The following is a 23,470-nucleotide window of genomic DNA, read 5'->3' on the forward strand; positions in this document are numbered from 1 at the left end:
ACCATATACAAGTCGATATATCACAATTGCCTTCTTACGTGGCAATTGGTTGTATCAATTTAGTAAGTAAAACCAAAGTGGTATACACATTATGAAGACCAATGAAATAACAAGATTGCACATAATGTTGCAGCTAAACAGCTGTATAGGTTACAATGAAGCAGAGAGGCACACGTGTCAAATATATACTATGTCAATAATGGTTTTCGAGTGTTAAGTTTTAACAAAAAAACACATATAATTCTTAAATCACAATCGTTTGGACTTCTCGGACTAATGATCAATTGCGATGATTAAATGTAAATAAACTTGAATGCGATTTTATTCCCGTTTATTATTATTTAATTTGAGTTGCAATGCTACGAAGTAAAAAATAATAGTTACACTTATATGTACCATAAATATTGCTGGGCCAAGAGTGAAGTTGAGCCTAAAACCGACATTGTAATATGAATGCAATACCTGCTTCAGCAGCTGGAATTTCACTTCTTTATATGTAACTGTATCAACATGTTCAATTCACATGTGCACAAGTTGTTTTTATCATACCAATGACGAAATCTTTGAACTCGAAGTAAAAATAACGCGTGCATGTTTAAATGTGTTAAGTTATATCGGTCAAGGTCTGAATCTTATTCGGCTAATCGCGTCAAGTAGAATGCTATCATCTTGACTAGATTTAGAAATACTTCAAAAGCGGTTTACTAATTGGTAATGGCGTTGTCCAAATATGCACAATAATGTTTCTAATCCTATGCGAGAAAGGATAAATTGTAGTGATTACGTGTCTGAAACACCTAATCTTTTTAAAGGTCACGTTACTTTGCTATTGAGAGCGCATACTGTACTGCTGTGTTTGTAGTTATTAATCTCGTATGAACTATAAGCTGGTCATGTAAACAGATTGCGGTCCTCATAGTTATACAATCAATATTAAAATATTCTTTAATTTTACAATTTGAAGCATGTTAAACAGTGTTATTGAAGTAAAAAAATACACACATGTAGTACCATATTAAAGCACATTCTGCCATTAATGGTTCGTCAGCGAACTTCTTTTCGAATGTGTTTGCTTTCGATCGCGAGCTTTCGAAGCGAACCGACTGTAAGAACATTCGCGAACTTGTCATGTTTACTGTTTGCAATACCATTACGGTTTATATTTATGGATTATGAATGATTAACGGCAGTCAGCACGTCTTCATATCTGATTATCAATCGGCTTATAATTAATCTGATGAGGTAAAATACCTGCTACATATTGCAATGAGAGTACAGAAAAATGAAATTTTTTTTGTAAGTGAAAGTAATCCCAAATGTAACCTATCCGAATGTTGAAAATAATGGAAGATAAACGGGAAGATCTAAACTATAAATTATTGGAAATGTTAATTACGTATTTCTTATCAACTTAGCGTGTTTGTAGTGCATGCCAAGGGTCTACGAAATGCTGAGTGTATAGTTGTTTCTCTTGCTTGATATGAACGCTTCAGTTATCAATAATATAATTCAATAATTACTAACACTGGAGACTTGTCAGAGAACACACTTAACATAAGAGTTTTGTAGCGCCAACAGTGTTAGTTTTTTAGTACCATTCATTATACAGTTGTGTTAAATTCACTATAATTTAATTTCAACAACATGTGGTGTAGTCCTTTGTTAGATTGAAATGTATATGCAAAGTCAAATTTGGATATAGTTTGAATTGATGTTGTTTTGTATTTTTTGTAACATTAATTCTTAAAGTGGTGTCTTGTAAAGGCAATTTAACATGAAACTATTTTAAACTGGTTATTTACCGGTCTACTATCTATGCAGTTCCAACTCATATTTGTATAAAATATGTGAACAGTTTTTGCCAATATCAGTTTATCAAAAACACAATTACAAAGACAAATTATAGTCCAGTAGTAAGCGCAATGTCTATAACTTAATGCTATAGCCATTGTAAAAAGCATTACAATATACTTAGAATAATTTTGCATGATGACATACAGTTAGACTATTTAAAGATAGATGATTAGTATAAAAAGTATAAAAGTTTGATTTATTAAAATAAAAAACGCTTTTTTGTTTTGCTTAGTTTAATTGACATTCATATCAACTGCATATGTAAGCTACAGGCAATGTGGCGAATTAATACGATTATTATGCATTCAAATGCAACGTAATTTAAATGCTTAACGTGGCGTCTGATGCCATACATGCTTGGTGTTCATGGAAATAATAAGAGATAATCTATCATTTTATATACCGATATTTAATATCATAAATTAATAGTTCGATTTAGATAACAGGTTGCTGCGTCCGAAATACAAAGGCTAATATAAAATTCTGCATGAAGTGATGTGGTAAGAAACACAAATATATGGTTAAGTGTTTTAATACAACACACACAGATTTTGTAAAAAGTTGTATAAAGTGTATGGAGTGGTGATAAGTTGTTTAAATTCTTAATGCAGTATCATCAAGCCTTAAGAAAGGCATGCGTTTTGAGTGGACAGGTCTTAACAAGTGCAGATGGTCATATTAAAATATTTAATAGCATAACCATAAGAACGAAATTTAAAAGTTTAACTGCAATGGATAATATACTTTGTTGATTATTATCTTGAAATAAAGCAGGACTTTAACGTGATATGGTTCGACATGAGAGCACGACAGGGTTTTTCGAGTTGATTTAAGACCTGCATGCGACTCTTTCGAAACTGATATTTCGATTGGCTTAATGTTTATTAATTACCGATTTTTCTTCTATGGATTAAACGCTCACGATATGCTGTTTTCAGAAACTTAAATTAATAATGTCAAAAAAAAAATGTTAACATTTCATGAATGTTAAAAATTAGTTGTTTAATTGATCTCGAAAACTAATAAATCTTGGGCTGCATATTTATTTTGCATTCCATTGCTCTTCTGAAAATTGAATACGAAGGTGCAAACGTTGCATTTAAAATAACAGCTTTGTATATAAGAGTAAATCGAAACGAATACTTTATATTTTTGGAGAAAACATATGCTACCGCGAATAGAAAAAAGCGTCAACAAGTGTACATACACTGCTATTGAAATATAATAACACGTTCATGATATAAATAAAATTGTTTCCCGCCTTACTCTAAAGACCATACTATCAATTATTTAAAGTAACCAGTCGAAAATGTTACTGGTCTAGTGATAACTGTGTTTTTGTGGCCCCCGGATCGAAAGATCGGATGTTTATTGTTTTTGGCCTATCTGTCTGTGTGTATGTGTGTCAGTGTGTCTGTCTCTAAACTGTAACCTTTGTCATAGCTTTTGCAATATTGAAGATAGCAACTTGATATTTGGAATGCATGTGTATCTCATAGAGATGCACATTGAGTAGTGAAAGGTAAAAATCAAGGCCATCCTTCAAGGTCAAATATATGGCTTCGAAGCGGCGCAAAAGGTGGCATTGTGTTTCTGACAAACACATCTCTTGTTTCAAATGCAAAATACAACTATGCTCGTCAGCGGATTTAATTTAAGTATTTGGTTTTAGGCGTTCACAGTATAGCCAAAAGCATTTATTGTGACAATATATTGCTTTGGTCAAACTTCTCAAATTAAAAATAATAAAACTTAGTAATAGTAAATATCCTTCACGCAAAAAGAGCTAACAAACTGACTGATTGGACCAGTTATAATGGGTAATTTCAAATGGTGTAAACTGAAACATCTAGTTAATGATATATTAACAAATATATTTGATTTATTTAATCTTCCGAAGATCATATGCGATTTACATATTGGAATTCATAATATTACAACTTATTTCAATGCATATTTATGTGACACAAAGCAATAAACAACTATACTAATTTAAATGAACGCCCTCTTTCTGATCACGTACGTTGTGCTACAGTGAATGCAAATCAGCATTTCCAGTTTTTTTGGTAGCATCAAATTGATTCAGTAAGATATATAATTTATCCTTCAGCATTAAGAAATTGTATGAAAACAACCTGTCTAAAAGCATATTATGACGCAATCTGATCGATTTTTTCATGCGTTGTGTTCGCGTACATTAACACAATCCATTACTTACTAGACACGAACCGCTGTCGAGGAAAGAACGACAATCTTCTCGTCAAAACTTGAACCAATAAGCCAATAAACACCATTGCGTAGTTTTACAGCTCATCCTCAGAGCCATTAAACTCATGTATAGTTGATGTCTAAATTAAGCCTGATATATACATGATCAGAATTAACATAAGTGCGGAGGCATTCCAATGTTTACTTGGGTCGACAAGTACTGGAATGAAAAGTAATATTTTCGATGTATATACACATAAGTTCAACGACATATAATGGAAAGCAAGAACACGTTGTATTGTCTCTTGGTATCCAAACTAAATATGCACAGCTCTAATATATTCATATACGTATACCTGTATTGTTATATGGTATTTATGTTAAATGGTGAATGGGTATAACAAGCATATTAAATTGCTTTTTAAGGCTATACTCTTAAACAGTTACTAAAACCCAGATACTTTCTTGTTCAAAACACGTTATATATTTTAGTAGAACAAATCAACGTCATTGTAAATTAGTACAGTCTTTTATAACTAATAGCTTCGAAAAATAGTAATTGATTAGTTGATAAGTTGCTTTGTTGTTATGTCGACCGAGACCGAATTGTAACAGAGTTACAGACACTTAATGAGATCAAATTGACAAGGTAAATGATGTCATCAGACTCCCAAATAACGTGTCTAGAACGTGCGCCTAGTAATCAAATATAAATATACGTTTAATCAGTATTCGAGGAATAATTCTGTACATTTTGCGGTCCATACACTGTTTTATTTAAACGCATTAACCACAGTAGCTAGACATTACACGTGGAATGTTTCTTTTAATTTTAAATACCAGTTTTACTGATTTTTTAACGTTAATGGCAAACGGCGTTATATGCATGTGCTCCATTTCCTTTTGTGATATTTCTGTAGATATACATAAGTTTTCAACATATTGAATACAATCAAGAACGTATGTTCAAATTTGGTTACTGTTAATTCAGGGACAAATATATAAGCCACGATATGTAATTGCACAAACTTTTCATGTTGCCATACTCATGAATTTTCCCAGCGCTCTAAATTGTATGTTTAATGTCAGATCGGTATTCGGAGTCTTTTTTATGAAACTTAAAGACGATGTCAAAATATAAAGCAATAGCAGAAAGTGTGAGAAACATATATTTTAAATGCAGAGATTATACAATACGATAGAAAGAAAAATGAAAAGGAACCATAATTACGCAGTTGGTTGGCATTGATTTCAATTGTATATGACCCTCCTTGCAAGGCAATATAAATTTTCCGTTTTTAATTATTGACTGATTTTCATTTAGTTTTACGGATTATATTTGTGTTTTACGAACAACTATGGGTTGTATGTAACATTAATTGGAAATGTTATAAGAATTTAGGGAACTTTTAATCGGTATTCTGCTTACGGAAAGATTTAATGGAATTGTTTCAACCTTAAAATGAAGGATCTGAACAAGCATAAGGTCAGTCAATACCTCAGAAGCTTAAGATCTGTTTAGACGAGCTTTATCAAGCCGCAGAAGGTATTTTATACAGATGTTTAGAACAATTGTAGCCGAGCAGTTTTACTTCATGTGTAAAATTAACCTACACATTACAATATCGTTTTTCAATAACTTTTGTAAAACATCAAACAAACACAAACACAAAACCACGAATACAATGATGGGATATATCATTAGCATGACAAATGTGAGGGGACAACTTAAATGCTAATTGATATTTGAACTATTGATGTCATTTAGCATGTATTTCAAACAGATGTCTTTTTAAATAACACAAATCACACACATTAACTCGACGATTTGAGTACATTCATAATAGAGCAGACGATTCATTATAATACAAAAACGAAACATTGTTAGTTCAATGTGTATGCAGTGCCTCAGATTTAGCGATATTTAAGTCATGACACGTCTTTAAATAGTATGACATTTCCGTCAACTGAAACGCCCATATCCGAAGTAATTAAATGTACAATCAAAGGTAATTATAAGTTGTGTAAATTTCGCAAAACTCATTTAAAATGATGTTCGTGTGTTCAATGTCCGCGATGGTAAATGTTAAATGACATTGCGTGTTTATTCAAGACTACTTCGAACTTAAATTAAAAAACTTACATGGATAAATCGCATTTTAACATAGTTAATATACATTTATCATATTTCAGTATAAACCTATTACAGGCTACCCTAATAATTTTGTATAAACTATGTGAATGCAATATGATATCGGTAAATGATTGGAAACAATCAAGATTCACAGTAGGTTTCAAAGCGTATAACATCACTGACAGGGTACGAATTTATTTACGATATAGATCGGTAAAACAATTGTTTTCGACATAAAACTCTGCATGACTAAATACAATAATATTACGATGACTATCTGGACATGTAAACTCGTTTCTTGTATCCTAAGCCACGTAAGAGTTTTCTTTTAAGCAACATACCATCGACATATATTTTGACCTTATGATTACCGTTGGCATTGATAAATAGTAGAAGACACTCACTGAAAAATGCTGTATTGTAAATATCAAACCAAAGGTCTTGTATAAATTGCTTATCTCATCAGTTATATCGAACAGAGAGTCAATTGAGAGAATACATATGAACATATGACAACCTTTTAATTTTCTAATCTTATGATGAATGCAAAGAGTATTGTGTGTATTGCGGTGCCATTTATATATGTGTTAAGTTTTCCAAAGCAAATACATATGCACGACTACTCCAATGGATTATTTACTGTATTGTTGTTTTATCTTTAATTGTACAAACTATTAGATGAATTAAAAGCGAAATTAGCTCAAATGCAATAACAATTGCATTGTTGTTTTATAATGAGAGTTTTTGAAATAAATAAAGGAATTCGCGTCATGTTATTGCCTAAATGAGCTATTAAGATTGTCGCCTCCATCAGATAAGTAGGCTCCTGTGTAACAACATCTACTAGACAGTTTGGACAGGAAAACTTAAAGATATTATCAAATAAGAAAATGGTTATGCTAAAGTGTGATCATTGATGTAAAACCACAGACTCCGGAAATAACAAGCTTAAAGAAATGGTGTTACTTTGCCTCTACTTACTGATACGACTTTATCCCATACAATATTTACAAACATTTTTCTCGCAAAACATATAATTTTAAATTCTAAAACAAAATTAATTATTTCTATTACAACCACGCCCCTTATATTTGCCTTAATCATGTTACAATTTATAGTTTACTAATTATCTACTGTTGTAAAAGCGATAAAAAAAAACACAAAAAACATAGCAACAAAACAGCAACGTTCACTATTGACAAATGCAATGAATCCCCTTTGAAGAGGTACAGAAATAAACCCCATTTAAATGCGTTTGGATAATATGCAATACACACTTATCGGTATATTGGAAATAAAGTGTGTTAAGAGTAGTATTTCTGTGGACGTTTTTGTCCTTCTGTCGTTAAGTTGGTTGTTCGTTTTGCTCGCATGCAGTTGTACAAATTAGTTGCGTATCGTGTCCTGAGTAATGTGTCATTGAAACCAGTAATTGAATTACAACTTGAGACATGTCGTCATCGTGAAGTGGCTTCTATGATTAATAATTATAACAATACCACTAGTAAAAGTAGTAGTAGTAGTAGTAGCGGAAGTAGTAGTAAAAAATGTTGCAATTAAAGAAGTAGTAGTAGAAGCAGCAGCAGTATATATAGCAGTAGTAGTTCCAGTAGTAGTAGCATTACAAAAACTATCCTAATCAACAATAAGTTGTTGAAGTCGTCCTCGGCGTCATATAGTAGAAGTGGTTTAGTTGTAAAAGACACAGTAGTAGTGGGGGTATTAGAAGACGAAGTAGATGAAGTAAACAACAAAACTGGTGTATGTTTGCATGAGCATGTAAATTCCATTTGAATATAGTTTAATAATGATAATTAAAACGGTGTTAATTGAGAAATTTTTTAAAAGAGTTTTGCTAAGATGTTCTCTTGATAAGAAATATATATATTTGTGAAGACCCGCATCATGCGAGCATGAGTCTTATGCCATATGCGGCAAGCGTAGATATGGTCCAGCCTGCACATCTTTAAGTCCATTCAGGAGAAACCTAATGAGGCCACGAAACCGTGCCTGATTTATGGCGGACAACATACTATACATAGATGGTGACGGCACTACGTTTATTTTACCTCTAGACTAAGACGCATCACATTCCCCTGGTTGAGGGAATTATGCTTCCGCCAAAGTAGTTCTGCGTAGAAATGAACATGTTAATAATGGAAGAAACTTTGTTTATTGTGTGTTTAAAACGGAATGTTGTTTAAAGAAATGTTATTTAATTATGTTTTCAAGTGGTTCTGAATCTCTATCAAGACTGATAGTGATTGTCAGAAGCACGATAACTTGACCTACTTTCGCTTTCAATTTTCACTCGTAAAAGAACTTCTACCCAAAATTCCGTTCGCGTTAGTACACGGGTCAGTAAGACCGTTGTGAATACAATGTGGCGGCCAGCGCAGCCCAAAACCAGACTGGCCAATTTCGTAAGCTGGATTTGAAGTACGCTAGCCGAAGCGCTATACGACCCATTTTCGGATGACGTGACCCTTAAGATATGATGTGAAGGTGTCAACAGAAAACTGCGTGTTAATTAAATTTTAATGTACAATATATTTCTATGGAAAACACATACATTCATAATAAGCCATGTGAGGGCACATATGATTTCGTATCTCGAAGTATAATCTTTTTACGAACATCTAAGTGTGGTTTGAATACCGTAGGTGCATGTTATAGCACACATTTGTCAGACAATAACACACGGCAGGGCAGGGCCGGACGTCTATAATCGGCCCGCTGCCGACATAACGGCCCGGGGGCCTTTGGCCTGAGGGCCATTATGCGGCTTGGGCGAATTATAGACGTCAGGCCATGCCCTGCCGTGTGTAATCGTGTATATCACATATCATACTTTTTTGTTCCTTCAATAAAATTTAAACAGAAACAGCCTTCCGTACTTTTATTTTCATTCGATTGATTACGCAATTGATGACGTACCTCATGTGGCGTAATTTCAATGACGAAACTACCTAGACTCTCTGTTTTATGACAACAATTCGGACGTGGAGGGTTTTTATTTTACGGTTTAATATTTTTTAGGCATCGAACGATTCCAAAAGGTTTTTCGGATTTTGTGTTTGACATGCATAAATGTGAGCTTCGATAGAAATAGAATTATTAGAATCGCTTCGACATTCGATTTCGTAAATCGTGTTTATGGTGACAGTGTTAAGCATTCGACGCAATCGTTTAAAAAAGTGTGATTTAAAATGAAAGTTGATACACGAATGGAATGACAGAAAATGGAATTACAAATCTTTTTTATTTTTTTATGATAAGAACCGGATTTAGGTTGTCATATAGGTATGTGTGTCTTTTTCTATAAATTTTGCTGTTTCACAGTGTTTGACAAATGTTGTTAAAACACGAAATAGAGGCATCAATTTAATGTACAGTTGAGTTTCAGATTTAATCGATATTTGTAATTGTAGCTCAATTTTATTGATTCCCGTTGGCTAAGGCTGAATGTGGACGCCATTTTGTTCAGATAAAACCGCGCGACTCCATTCTTTTCTGAAATGAAAAATCGGCCCGGCTCAGCGGGCTGATATAATTTATATTGGCCCGCTAGATACGAATAACGGCACTGTCGCGACGTCATTTTCTTACTATTTATAGTAACGATATGTGATATATGCGATTAATATGCCACTAATTGTTGAAAAGAAACACTAACAATCGAAACCATTTTTTCAATAGAGGTGTTCGAACACGTATTTTGTCTAACTTAATTCGAAAGTCAGGGTATTATATTTAAGCGTGTCCGATAACGAATATTTCCAATGGCGATTAAATCTTTCAGCTCGAGATTAAAATGTAACATTGAAAAAGGCCGTTGTTAAAACAATCAAGGTTTCTCTATAGATGTACCGGTATTCCCACCTTTAAAAGAGCTCAGTCAGCAGCTGGAGCGTGCACATCCTTACCGTGTCGAGAGTCACCCGAAAACGATTGTCTCAAATACTTATCCAAAGAACCGCCAAGTGGAATCGTAATTGTCCGTACGTGGATAGTGGTATCACTACATCGTCTAAGGAGGGTCTTATAAGGATGAACGTTTGCGGGCGGCTCTGTTAATCCAGCGAATTGCGATGTCCCTCAAGCCGGACGTCCTCTCCCGCTGACTTCGCTGAATCCTTAAACTTGGAAGGATCGCCAAGCGGAATGGTACATGTCTGTAGATGGATATGGGATACATCGCCGGAGGAGGGAATGGAGAAGCAGATGTGGCAGCGTAGTGGACGGGCGGGACGGGCCTTGGGCAGAGATGCAGACCAAGGACGTGTGGTTGTGGCCCTATGAAGCGAAGGGGAGTTTTTGCGTTTCGGATCGACGGCTTGTTACGTTGTCTAGAGAGGCCATAACGGTGGTGATGCGCGCGAGGAGCGAGAAGAAGGTATATTTTAATTGTCAGCACTCCCTTTGCAGATTAAACTTGTAAGGGCAACCATGCATGAAATGAATAAAATTTGTCTACCAGTGCACATTTAGGTATCATTGCCCACCGCGCACAGGTCTTTATGGATTAATATTATTTCTTTGTAAATTTGACCTAATTTGACTCACAATAAAAATATTTTTCCCTCACAGGTCACAGGGCTAAGTATGCATATAATGTAGTCGTGAAGACTCAGCGTTGACCTGTCCGTAAACTTCTGATTCACACACAATCTTTTAAGGCGTATGTTACCTTATTCTACCCGTAATCACCATAAACGCCCCATAAATCAATCTTTCAGAAAAAAAACATGACGAACGTATCATATTAAGCTACACTACATAGTCATATGTTCTGACACAGATGCGTCACGAGAAAGTCTCATGCTACTTTCTTTCCTTCCAATCGGTTCCGAAAAAACTATTTGTTTGTATTTACGACGTCATGAAGTAAGCGCTTATCGCAGATAGATTTACAAATTAGTACAGTTTTACCACTAGCGTCATATAAAACGGTAATTTAAACAGTACATTAAAGACAATGTCAGGCATCATCCTCAATACGTTTAACTGTAAACAATAGTTAATAATGAACAGTTAAAAGCAAATGATGAGTAATGGAATCCTTATGGCGAGTAAATTGTTTACTCAATAACCTTTAAATGATTTCCGAGGTAATAATTTAATGCAAGTACAGGTATATTTAGTTATTCTATAGCCACGTATGCTGTGTAATTACCTTCGTGCGCATCTACAGGGTACACCATTCACTAATCAAGTACGCCATGTAAAAGACTTGTTTTAATAAGAGCGCGAAATTGTTGCTGTCGTATGTTAAGTTCCACGCAAAAAAAGATTGCGTTTTGCAACAGATCAGGTTATGTTACCAAAAATAGACTCGCTATTCAGTACGTGTAGTATTTTACGATGACCAATTTACGTAGGAATAAATGCACACGGTAAGAAAGTATTGGCCCATTAAAACTATAGAAACATTCGTAAATATACGACTTATACCCTGCAGTAGATGGAACGTTCGTAAAAATAATCGAAACGGGCATGGTGGCTGAGTAGAGGTGATATATGTTGTCAGTACATGAAAATAAATGTAAATGATATTACAATAAATTAAATTAAGCATTGAAATTCAGGCATAAACGTTTTTAATATCTTAATGTGGTTGATTGAGAATGCAATACAATGCTCGTTGATACCAAAACATTAATTATTTAAATGGTGGTATGGTTCACTCTTTGTTAGACTCAATTACTTTTCCGTAGCGCCAACTTAGATATGCGTTAAATATATGGCTTAATCATTGTAATCAAAATTGGAATCGGAGTGAATCATGTACAAATAATTGCAGAGGGTGTAAACCAATTTCATGTTTCTGAGGTTTTTGCACCTATGTAGACAATAATATTACAATGCAGAGGTATTTGCATTTGTCGTGGCCGTCCGACTGGCCTTCGTATAAAAGTCGAACTTAATGTCAAGTGGCTGTAAATACTATTTAATAATTTTAAAAAGCGTCACACTGCATTACCTTCAGCGCTTTGATTACTTCTAATAGTAGAAGTAGAGTTTTAGTATTCCTGACGTGTTTAAGTGGCAAAGTAATAGTTGTTTAAGCTAGTGTAGTAGTTAAGTATTAGTATTAGCAGTAGCGGCGGTAGAAGTGAAAGTAGTAGTTGTATATGAAGTTAATTCTAAAACGATAAAGGTGTTTACACATAACCACAGTTTTGACAGCTGCGTATTTGGGAATGTGTAATGTGCCCAAAACCTCTCAGACAAGAAAGATCGGTGATTGACGTATCTTCAAATTTGCTTAAGACGCATTACTCTTAATTTATAATGATTAGACGGCCGCGTCGATTACTTGACGTCTTGCGTAGAAGATGGGACAATTGCCTATAAATAATGTCTATACTGGTTGAATGCCAAAACATTATTGTTGAATGCCAAAATGCAACATGGAATTTTACTAACAAAGCAGCGCCGACCATTTAACCTTCAGTGAAGATGCTGCATTTAATTCACAATAAGAAACATGCGCTTCCATTCTCTTTCAAATGAAGCTTCTCGTATTTGGTTCCAAAAGAGTGCACATATAATTATGAAATAGGACGGGCATAAAAAATGAAAAGTATAGGACATTTGAAATTATTTTCAATAAGAACATTATTTTTCATGTCACTATGTATTTTATTTGTAATATGACGGCACACGTACACGATACTTGTTCAGTCTGAAATTTATTTTCAATGTATTTTTGGTTGATATATATGCCTGGCTAGATTGTATGGGCATTATTCAGTGATTGGTCGTTTGCTCACACACTTCCATTATATAAATGGGGAGCTCTTAGCTTCCGAAATGGTCTAAGAACAAAGATGGTGCAAAAAGATGCATCAACATTGCTATATTGAGATTTTCCAAATTATGCTTGATCATAAAGGTTGAGGTATCCTGTTGTCGTATTGTATGGTATCCACATGCAATAACATGGTCAACTCGGTTGCATTAGAATCAAAACAACAACATCAACCAAACTTCATGCAACACAAGTGTCGCCCATATTAGATCATTGTTACTTCAAAATAAAAAAAAACGAAGCTACTAAAGTCAGATCAAAGGCTTACAGATAATATAGGACGATATTATAAATCTAATAATGTTCCATGCATAACGATTTATCAAACTGGATAGTTGTTTTACTTTAATTCAATTATCAATCCATCAGTAACCAAGTAAGCCTCGAGTGTATTTAAACGGGTTTCTAAAGCACGTAACCCACAATTTATTTCTGGGTGTCATTTTTCAATTTTTAAATACTGGTTTGATTTTGCATATTGTACAGGTTTATATTCCAGTTGCATAATAATATGATGTAGACTACTGTGGTTATATACGTATATATAGAGATCAAACTGATAGAAGCTATTAGAAAATTGTTGTAATATTATTGTATAAAATTATAATATTTATGATAATGTTCTGTTTGCGGAATCAAAAACTTTATTTGAATAATGGTATAAACATGATATTTTAGTACTGTGCGAAACGGTTAATATGTGCTCACAAAAAATACTCTTTTAGAGATTAAAGTGAAAATATTGACTGTAAACAGTTCTCTGCCAAAACATGCATAGAAAATTGTAAAGAACTTAACAATATATTTAGAAACGGTTTTGTTTTCAAAAACATATGACGCACTCATAGAAAAGGTTTTGAAAGTCAGTTAAAATTTAAAATGACAAATTGGTAAATTTTCAAAAGTTGAACATTTTGATAAGCTCATTTACCCAAAGCTTGGCTTGAACACTGGTGTTCTAATCGAAATGAGTTATCTCCGATTATGTAAACAAGTGTAGGTAAATACTCGAAATAAAATAATCAATACTCTAGGACAATAATGTTTTCAAATAATGTTTGGTGTTGAATAGTTTTGTATATAATTCTAGACTGCGAATTCCTTTTTGTTTTCAAACTAGAACGGTGAAGATATTTCAGTATTGCATAGACTCTATCTATAATGCCCTCTTGCGGGGTGCAAAAATAGGGCTTGATTGGGAGAAATCGTGTATTAACAAGGCGATTTACGTGCCGTTCAAGCCCCGTTATGTTTTTCATATCCATAAACTGATCCACGCGCAGTTACTTCCAATTTTTACTTTGTTAATAATCACAGCGCTCGACGACTGTCCAATCATAAATGGGGAACTGAATAAGGGGAACTGAATAAGCACAAGTTTTCTCATGCATGCAGGGATAACGGCAATGAATATGTCAATCCATTTTTCAAATTATACCATCTGCACTCTATTGATGTCCAACAGCTTTGTTTATTGGCAAGATTATTTAGTCAACACTTTTAAAAGACTATGCTATAAATGTAAGTGTTAATGTACCTTTAACGATCCTGCTGTATGCTTGAAATACTTCAGTGACAATATGCTGGCAGTATTATTTTTTAGAAAATTTAGTTGGAACGAAATGAGATAGATCTGTACGAAAGAAACATCGATGAAAAGAATGACTTATTCTGACGATATATTTATCCGTCACGACCAGTAAATACCAAAATAATCCCTTTTTTCTTACTTTGCGCGGCTTCATTTCAGCTTTGAATTAATTCACTGTTTAAACACATTTTAAATCGAAAACTGCCTACCCGAAGGTAAAGCCTCGTCATTTCTGATGATAATTGAGTGAGGAATATGTAAAACACAACCTTGAACTGTATGACGTCATATGAAAAAATCGATTTATTTCGTCGATGTCGAATGAACAAGACATATTGTTTTAAATGTTATTTTAATTTATTTTGGTATGTGTGATTTATTTATGCAATAATAGCAAAAATCTGATCATGCCCTCGAAAACGTGTATTATCCCTATATTGGGTATTGAACTTATTTAAATGCTACTAATTTACACACTTTTTGAATGGAATAAAACCATTTTAGAGTAGGTTTGCAACCGAATCAGGGCGATTCCATTCGGCGAGTATCTAAATAGCAAATGTAAACAGTTTAACGTTCTTGAAGACGAATTAAATGTTGCACTCTTATTCAAATATTTAGCTCTTTAAGAGAATACTTGAGACGTATGCTATAGTTAACTTGTTTTATGATAACATGTATAGTTTTGTCCGACATGTCTATGAAATTAAAATATGACATATTGTAACATTTGCCTTCAAAGCTGTAACATATACCAATATTTTTTTTATCAATATGTTATCTCCATATGTCATTATCTTGTTGTGTTACGTTTCTCAGTTATTAAGTAAAATATGTATTAATAATATAAATTAATATCAGATTAGTATAAGAACACTCGTGTGTCTTAGAGCTAGTAAATGTATAACTGTTTATTAGAATTTATGTTTATTAGAAGTAGCAATTTTCAGAAACATAAGATTTCAGTTACTTACACTTATAAGCCTATATTCTAATATTTGTTATATCAGTTTGCGGTTCAGTTATTATTAATTCTACACAATTCTTTAAATATCGAATAATCCTGTAGAGTGAACAATATAATGTTATTAATTATAACCATAACATCTAAATACGACTAAAATCAGTAATTAACTATAAATTACCGCACTTAGTAAAATAATACAAACAACAAATAAATATCCAAAATGTAAATAATTATAAGAATCATACCTGTTGAGCAAGACAGAAAATACGGTTTGCGTGAAGATTAAACACTGATAATAGGGGTGTGATTTCGATCGTGATAGGTCGTCTATCTCCGGACTTCCCGTAAGATAGTTTTCCACAAAAGTACTTACTGGTATTAATCGGTTTCTCCTTTTTTGGTAAATTTTTAGGTATGTTTTTCTGGTGAATCAGTGACCAATTAACTGGTATTAATAGATTCCTAGGTGCTGAATAAGTGACATGCGATCAGTTTGCGTACTGTTTTTCCACACCTGATTTATATTTTTGGAACTGGGGATATGTGTTTTGTTGAACTGAATTCTCTTATATTTATAGGTCGTTAACCTCAACTGAAATATATGTTTTGTTTCGTTTTTTTAATAAGAATTTGCTTGCAAACATTTTCTTGCTGTAGGTAAAGACAGGTGTAAAACATGTACTTATTTCTTTTGCTCTTGGTAACCATTTGCTAGTCTAATATGATTATAATATATGATAATTATATCCAATATAAAATAAAATGAAAATAACTTTAGATTGAAAATAAAATAAATAATTAATGTAAATATATTAATCCATGAAGTCAGTGTTTTGTTTTTTAAAGGGGATTACACTACACTATAAAACTACAAATAATCTTCATACAATTATATAATCATAAGACAATATATGTGAAATGTATTTAACATGTAGATATTAGCATGTATTTATATATATACCATTAGTTTAGCAATAGTTTGACCTACATTTCAATGGTATTCTGGATTTTATTGTGTTTTGTTTTGCATAATTTGCTATCATCGACTTGTCACCATTATATCTTCAAATGGCAGTAGTTTGCGATTCGTGACATACACTAATCAGAGGATAAATTTAACGATTACGTACGTCGAAAAACGCTTTGCAAATAAGAAAAATGTTACCAATGTATCAGTGCTGACATTGACTGAATGTGCCCAGAATTAACAGCTTGGGTACGAGCGTATTTTGTTCTCTGGAGTTATGTTTCCACCATAGTGTACAATCATACGCAGACGCATATTAAATAACATGCTTAAAACTTACTTGTAAATTACTGAACGTTTAGTTCGTCTTTTTTTTGATGTTCGTGAGAGCTTTTATGATTGACTTTGGTAAGTTAATCATGATCAGACCTACATATATATCAGTCCAAAGGGTGAGTTTTTCCCAAAGACAGAAGGAGAGCGCATACAAATGGTTTGCAAGTGCTGTGTAAGGCAAACAAACTTACATTTGTATACTTACTATCAAGTTGGGTAATACATTGCATATCTAAAAGCGATTTCCTCTGAAATAGATAAATCTCCAAAAATATATTAACAAACTGTTTCACACAAACATGAGGGAAATCGACTTTATGCTTGAAATGGCGTATCATATGCACATATTGATGTCATATTCGACGCTATTTCCAGCGAAAAAAAGCAATGCAGTAACCTTAGACAGTGAGCAATTTCTGGCTTTCTGAAATCTTGATTTAAGGCCGAAAATATATTTGAAATTAGCGATATGAAGTATAAATGAGATGCATACACTATTAGATAAATATGATCCCGGGTCTGGTAAAACCGGTTTTGATGCATTCGCGTTAAATGTCGTCGCAGATTAGCATGGGCAGTTCGTACATGATAATCAGAGGCAATACTTTCCGTTCAACTGGTTTTTAGCTAGAATATAATTTCTTTAAACAGAACATACAATTAAGCGCAAAATAATGAAATGGATAATGTATAGACATTTATGAATGTGCACATTGAAACGAGGGTCAGCATGTTTTCCCGTGCAGACGATTTGCATGTAGTCGGTGCTAGTCAAATGTTAAAACTATATTTTCAAACTTCTGCAATCAAACAATGATGGCATCATACCTAAAGTTAAATTGAGCTTCTATTAACGTATTTTACACAGCAATGCACAGGACTATAAGGAAAACATATCAATAAGCGGATATGTTTAAACCATGTTTACAATCATGGGTTGAGTATATTTAACCCATTTATGCCTAGCGTCTAGAAAGAAAGGCATTGGCACACAGCAAAGACCAAGATCAGGTTCTGCGCTGTTTGCTTAATGGGATTTCTGTAAGAAATATTCTTAAAATAGAAATAAATATACTAGCCATCCCTAATTTTGGAAATTAAATGATCCAAATTAGAAGGATGGGAGAGTCCACCAGGCATAAATGGGTTAATTACAAGGCAGGGTATTCTGAATGAGCTTGACTAAAATTGATTTGTGAATGTTTCTAGTAAACGCCGTTAATATTATAAAATTATTAGAATTCATAATACTTTCGTCGGAATATCAATGTTAATTAATTACCATATGCTCAGTTCATTTCCCTCAAGGCAAAATAGAAGCTTTCCAAATAGTGTACACATAAATTGTTCCGTATTTTTTTATCAAGTACAGTTATTTGTCCAGTTTTCTCTTTTAATGCGTTTGTCCTGGTCACACGTATGCTACAATTCACAGAAGAGTCTCAATCTGTATGCCACTGTGCAAACATCAATTGAGTAATGCCATATTAAAAAAAATCATGTTTTGTTTACCGATCTGTGATTTGAAGCATACATGTGCCCAGGAGTTTCACTTCGTTATATTAATATTGTAAAATGCACACTACCATATGTAATAAGACCGCGATTACTGCCTTAATAATATCATATTAATTAAACAATATGATTGATCAGTTATTTTACGAAACAAAAATCGTGAAACCGTTTTTAAGTATTTCATTAATTACAGCATTTCATAATATACTAGCAAATATAAAACAGTTAGACGCGCATGTGTGTCTAATCGCAGCATGTTCAATAAACACTCTAAGATAAAACAACGCTTTGCCTGAAACTGTTTAGAGAAGTATGCATATAATACCAATTATAATATGTTATGATTGTTAATCTATTAACATTTAAATATATTGACACACACAATATAAACACATATATATATATATATATATATATATATATATATATAATATATATATATATATATATATATATATATATATATATTGTGTGTGTGTCAATAGATATAAAGTTAAATGGTAGTTTAGAGACACGTCCCATCGTTGCAATAAGAAATGTACCAAAACCTTGGAGGTATTGTACAAATGAATAACACCCTCAATATGTGCTATGTTATGTTCAAATCCCAATTCCAACCCATGCAGATGCTATTTTTTTTAATTAACTCAACGTTGTAATTTGTTATGCGTGTGAATACTATGTACTCTAAACATGTTTTCTGCTTCGAAGCTATCCTCTAGGTGAGTATGTATTTCATAGATTCCACCAACTGGATAATTATGCTTAGCGCACCCCATGATATTCACAGCATTTAATCACAATTATATTAAAGCTGACACTTTGTTTTTATTTAACATGTTTTTAACATATCCTGGAACTTTCACTTTATTAAAAAATTATCAAAACACTTTTTCAAACTGGCACGTATATTATAAAATAAAATGAAAGTATTCTTTATTATTTAAAATATCAGTTCGTCTATAAAAGTATGGTATACATGACACAGTATTTACATTACGATATAAGCTGTATAGAATTGTCGTTAAATATGCCTAATTTGAATATGTAAATATATTTGTTTTCATGTAGCTCTGGTCTGCTTTCTTTTCTTGGCCTTGACTGGGCAAATGCTGTTAACCGTGCACAAACTGAAGGCATGGCTTTTTAATTTATTTTAAATTACAATAAGTCTTCACAAATTAATCATTGTGTCTATATACGCATCGCATACGCTGTACAGTCGATGTAGGGTTGCATTGGACACATCGAGGTTTGTAGTAGAAACACGACAACGGGCTTTTGTGGATGCCTTGTCGAAGGTATAGATGATCGTCACGTGAACGCGCCATGAATTGCAATGTAAACAGTGCGAAAAGGCGTAACGAGTACACACACGCATATTAAATTTGAGTAAAAGCAACGGCGAACTTTGAGACGACCCTGACTCTGAAATAGACGTTTTAAAGTTAACAACAACGTGATGCATTCTGTTAACGCTCGTTTGATGTGTTGTTTAGTGGGGAATGATCATAACAACTCTGCTAATATACATCATATTTTTTTAAATGCTTTTACAGTAAACTTACACTACTTACTGTTGTAAGTTATAATGTTTTTGGCAAACGCTCGTTTGATTATCTTAGAACCGTTAATATGTTCTTTGCTTGCTCATTTATTGCGTTTTTGAACCGCACCTGCGTATCCTCGTAACTCTATACAGCTAACTATTTAAATTAAATTAGTTATCAACATGTACAATCGCTGTAAATGATATCTACGGTTATGTGCAATGAAGTGATAAATGACCCCCAAAGACGGTCCCTTACGTACTCTGACGATCGGTGTAGCCATTTATCTATACTTAATGTTTATAGTATCTATGTTTCAGCACTATAATAGAACGCAAACTTGAGCGTATGTACTGGTCAGTGTTTACGGTAAAATTCGTTCAGTAACTAAGTTGTTTTATTATTATGATACGATGTGAAGATAAAAGGTTCAATTATGTATATTAATAATATTACAGATTCAGAAAGTTTATTGTTTTTACATGTTTAATAATATTTGTATCTCAATTATTTTAAACAATTATACTGCATCCGTAAGATTAATATTGAGTACAATCGCACATTGCTGGTTATAGTGCGACAACTCAAGTGAATATTGAAGTTGGTAATTTGGCTTATTCATTTGATTAATGCGCGAAAACAATACTCGAAGAAAAGTTTTAGGATTGAAATTATTTTAACAAATGTCAATTCAATTATGCAATTAATATACCAATTATTACCAATTATTAAGGGCAAAAGACTACACACAAGCAGGAATTTAAAGGGGCCTTTTAACGTTTTGGTACATTGACTAAATGAAAAAAATAATTTCGGATTCGCAAAATTTTGTTATAGCTATCACATGCGTGTAGAAACAGTACTACTAAACATTTACCATGCTCTAAAATATCTATTATATCCATCTTTAAAAATTTAAAAACCTGAAAATTATAAAGGGTTGCAACTCGAAACGATTAAAAAAATTGAAGAGTTCTGTTGTTGTCGTTATATTTTGTGACACTACGAGGATTGCTTGTATAAAGTATAAAATAAATCGTTCATGGTATGTACGGATGGCCGAGTGGTCTTAAGCGGTTGACTTTTACTCCAGGACTCCAGGGGTCAGTGGTTCGAGACCGGTTGATGGTTACCTTTTTGTTGATTGAATGTATTCTTGTCTTTAAAGGAGGTTTGTCAATCAATGTTTACATTTATCAATATACAGCATTTAAAAACAAACTTCAAAACATGCTGTGAAAAGGCCCCTTTAAATAAAATATTTTCGAAAGACACCAAACAATTATTGATAGCATCGCTATTTGTTCTTTTTAATTTTCTCAATATCTTGAAAAGAACCTAAACAACACAGCATTAAAATATTAATACCAAATTAAAAAAGATACCTTTTTAATTGATAACTGTAGACTCATCTTACTATTAAATATTGACAAAAAATTGGATCAAAAGCAATAGCTAATAGTATTAAACAACTTATTAATGCACTAGTAATACTCCAAATCAGATCGGGTTTATAAAATGAAGTTATATAGGTGAGAATATTTAAATTATACAAACTATTATTAAAAAGGTCAATTACGCAACCGAATCAGGTCGGGTATTTTTTTCGCGATTCAACAAAGTATTTGACAGCATCAACCATGAATTTATGTTTAGTTGTTGGGCAATTGTTCAAGTTATTCCACATACTATTAATTAGGTTAAGTTCTTAAATAGATGCACCACACACACAATAAGACCAGACTCTCTATTTGTCTTTATTGTTTAATTTCTGTATAGCACTTTGGTCGGTGGAAAAAGATTTAAATCCAAATATTGCAGGATAAAACATACGTTATGTTCATGTCCTTGCATACAATGTTACAAAATACATATGTACATATCATTGAGCTGTGCAACAATGGGTCGGAACCTTAACATTAATTTGTCCTTTAAGAAAAAATGCAGAAGAAAACAAATTCATGCTTAAAACATATGAGCATTGATTTAATACGTTATAAGATGTCAATAACGTTTACGAACACTGAATATGTAGTATCCCATTATCTTAGACCGTTATAATTTACCATTGCTAAAACATCACTTAAAACGATCATAAGTATACGTTTGCATGCATTTTGTTACTAAGCAGAGCAAAACAAAATCAAATTGTGCATGCAAACAATATTATACAAGGAATGTAACTATTTTGCGTATTGTTTGTGCTGGAGTTTTTGGCTGCGAGATTATTTCAAAATGTTTTAACATACCACTTGCCACTATTAAAGTGTTTGTATATAAGCTGTGTATAACACAGCATAGCGACTAAAAGTACAAAGTGGTACAATCAATGTTTATCTTGGTACGAAATTGTTTTCCATTTTACGAGCATTCTCAAAATGTTTTAACATACCACTTGCCACTATTAAAGTGTTTGTATATAAGCTGTGTATAACACAGCATAGCGACTAAAAGTACAAAGTGGTACAATCAATGTTTATCTTGGTACGAAATTGTTTTCCATTTTACGAGCATTCTCGAGCATTCAGAAGAGCAGGGTTGATGTAAAACTCTTCTTCGGTTCTGTTAAATGCACAGAGTGTTTAAAATGTCTGACTGCGCACTATTCATGACGGGATGACGCAGATCTATTTAAGAACTTGTTAAGGACTTATTTGACGATCATATAAACTCATAGAGAGTTTGTCATATACAAGTACACTATATTAATCTTTAAAATTAGTGCATACAGCTTCTGATATTTCAAATCAATACAGAACATGATATGGTGATTAAAAGAGTAATTCAAAGAGTCATTTATTTCATTTGTTAAACAGCGTTAACATGGCTACTGTAAACGTATATACAACATCTTTAGAAAAATATTTCGACAAACATAGTTTTATCAAAACAATCTTCACATCTTGACACATGACATGAAATTCACATCATTCTGGGACAATGAATGTCATCCGCAGCATTTTTTGTATTTTAGATAACATCGTAGTGTAGGAGGTGAATACGGGGTACTATAGGACAATTGAAACTCCGCGGAAAAAAAATGTTAGGGTAGAATTGTTTATACCATGCTCATTTGTTTCGTTATTGAAAGTAAAAACAATCTATATACGTAAGGAAAACACATTTACTATTAAAACCAAGTGAAGTTAGAACGACGATCTTGCATGTTTTATACAAACCATAAGGACAACTGAACCCCGTATTAAGCCAATAATAAATCATGACACACACTTATATAAAGTTGAATAACATAGCATTGCACATATATTGCATTTAAATTAATCAACTGTTTCAGAGTAGCAAGTTAAACAAAATATGTGCACTTTTTAGACACGGTTAAATGCCTTTAATGAAATTACCCACTTAACCCCTTGTTTTTGGAAAATTCCAACTTACATCGTACAAAATACTCGTTTTATGTTTCAGCCATGCCACATGCTGACTTAGTGATTAACAACATTAGCGGGTCTCTTTCATAAAGGGTTATCAAAATTAAGTGTCATCAAAACAATTCATATATAATACGGAATAATT

The sequence above is a fragment of the Dreissena polymorpha genome, chromosome 12 (genome assembly GCF_020536995.1).
Source record: "Dreissena polymorpha isolate Duluth1 chromosome 12, UMN_Dpol_1.0, whole genome shotgun sequence".
NCBI classification, from domain to species: Eukaryota; Metazoa; Mollusca; class Bivalvia; order Myida; family Dreissenidae; genus Dreissena; species Dreissena polymorpha.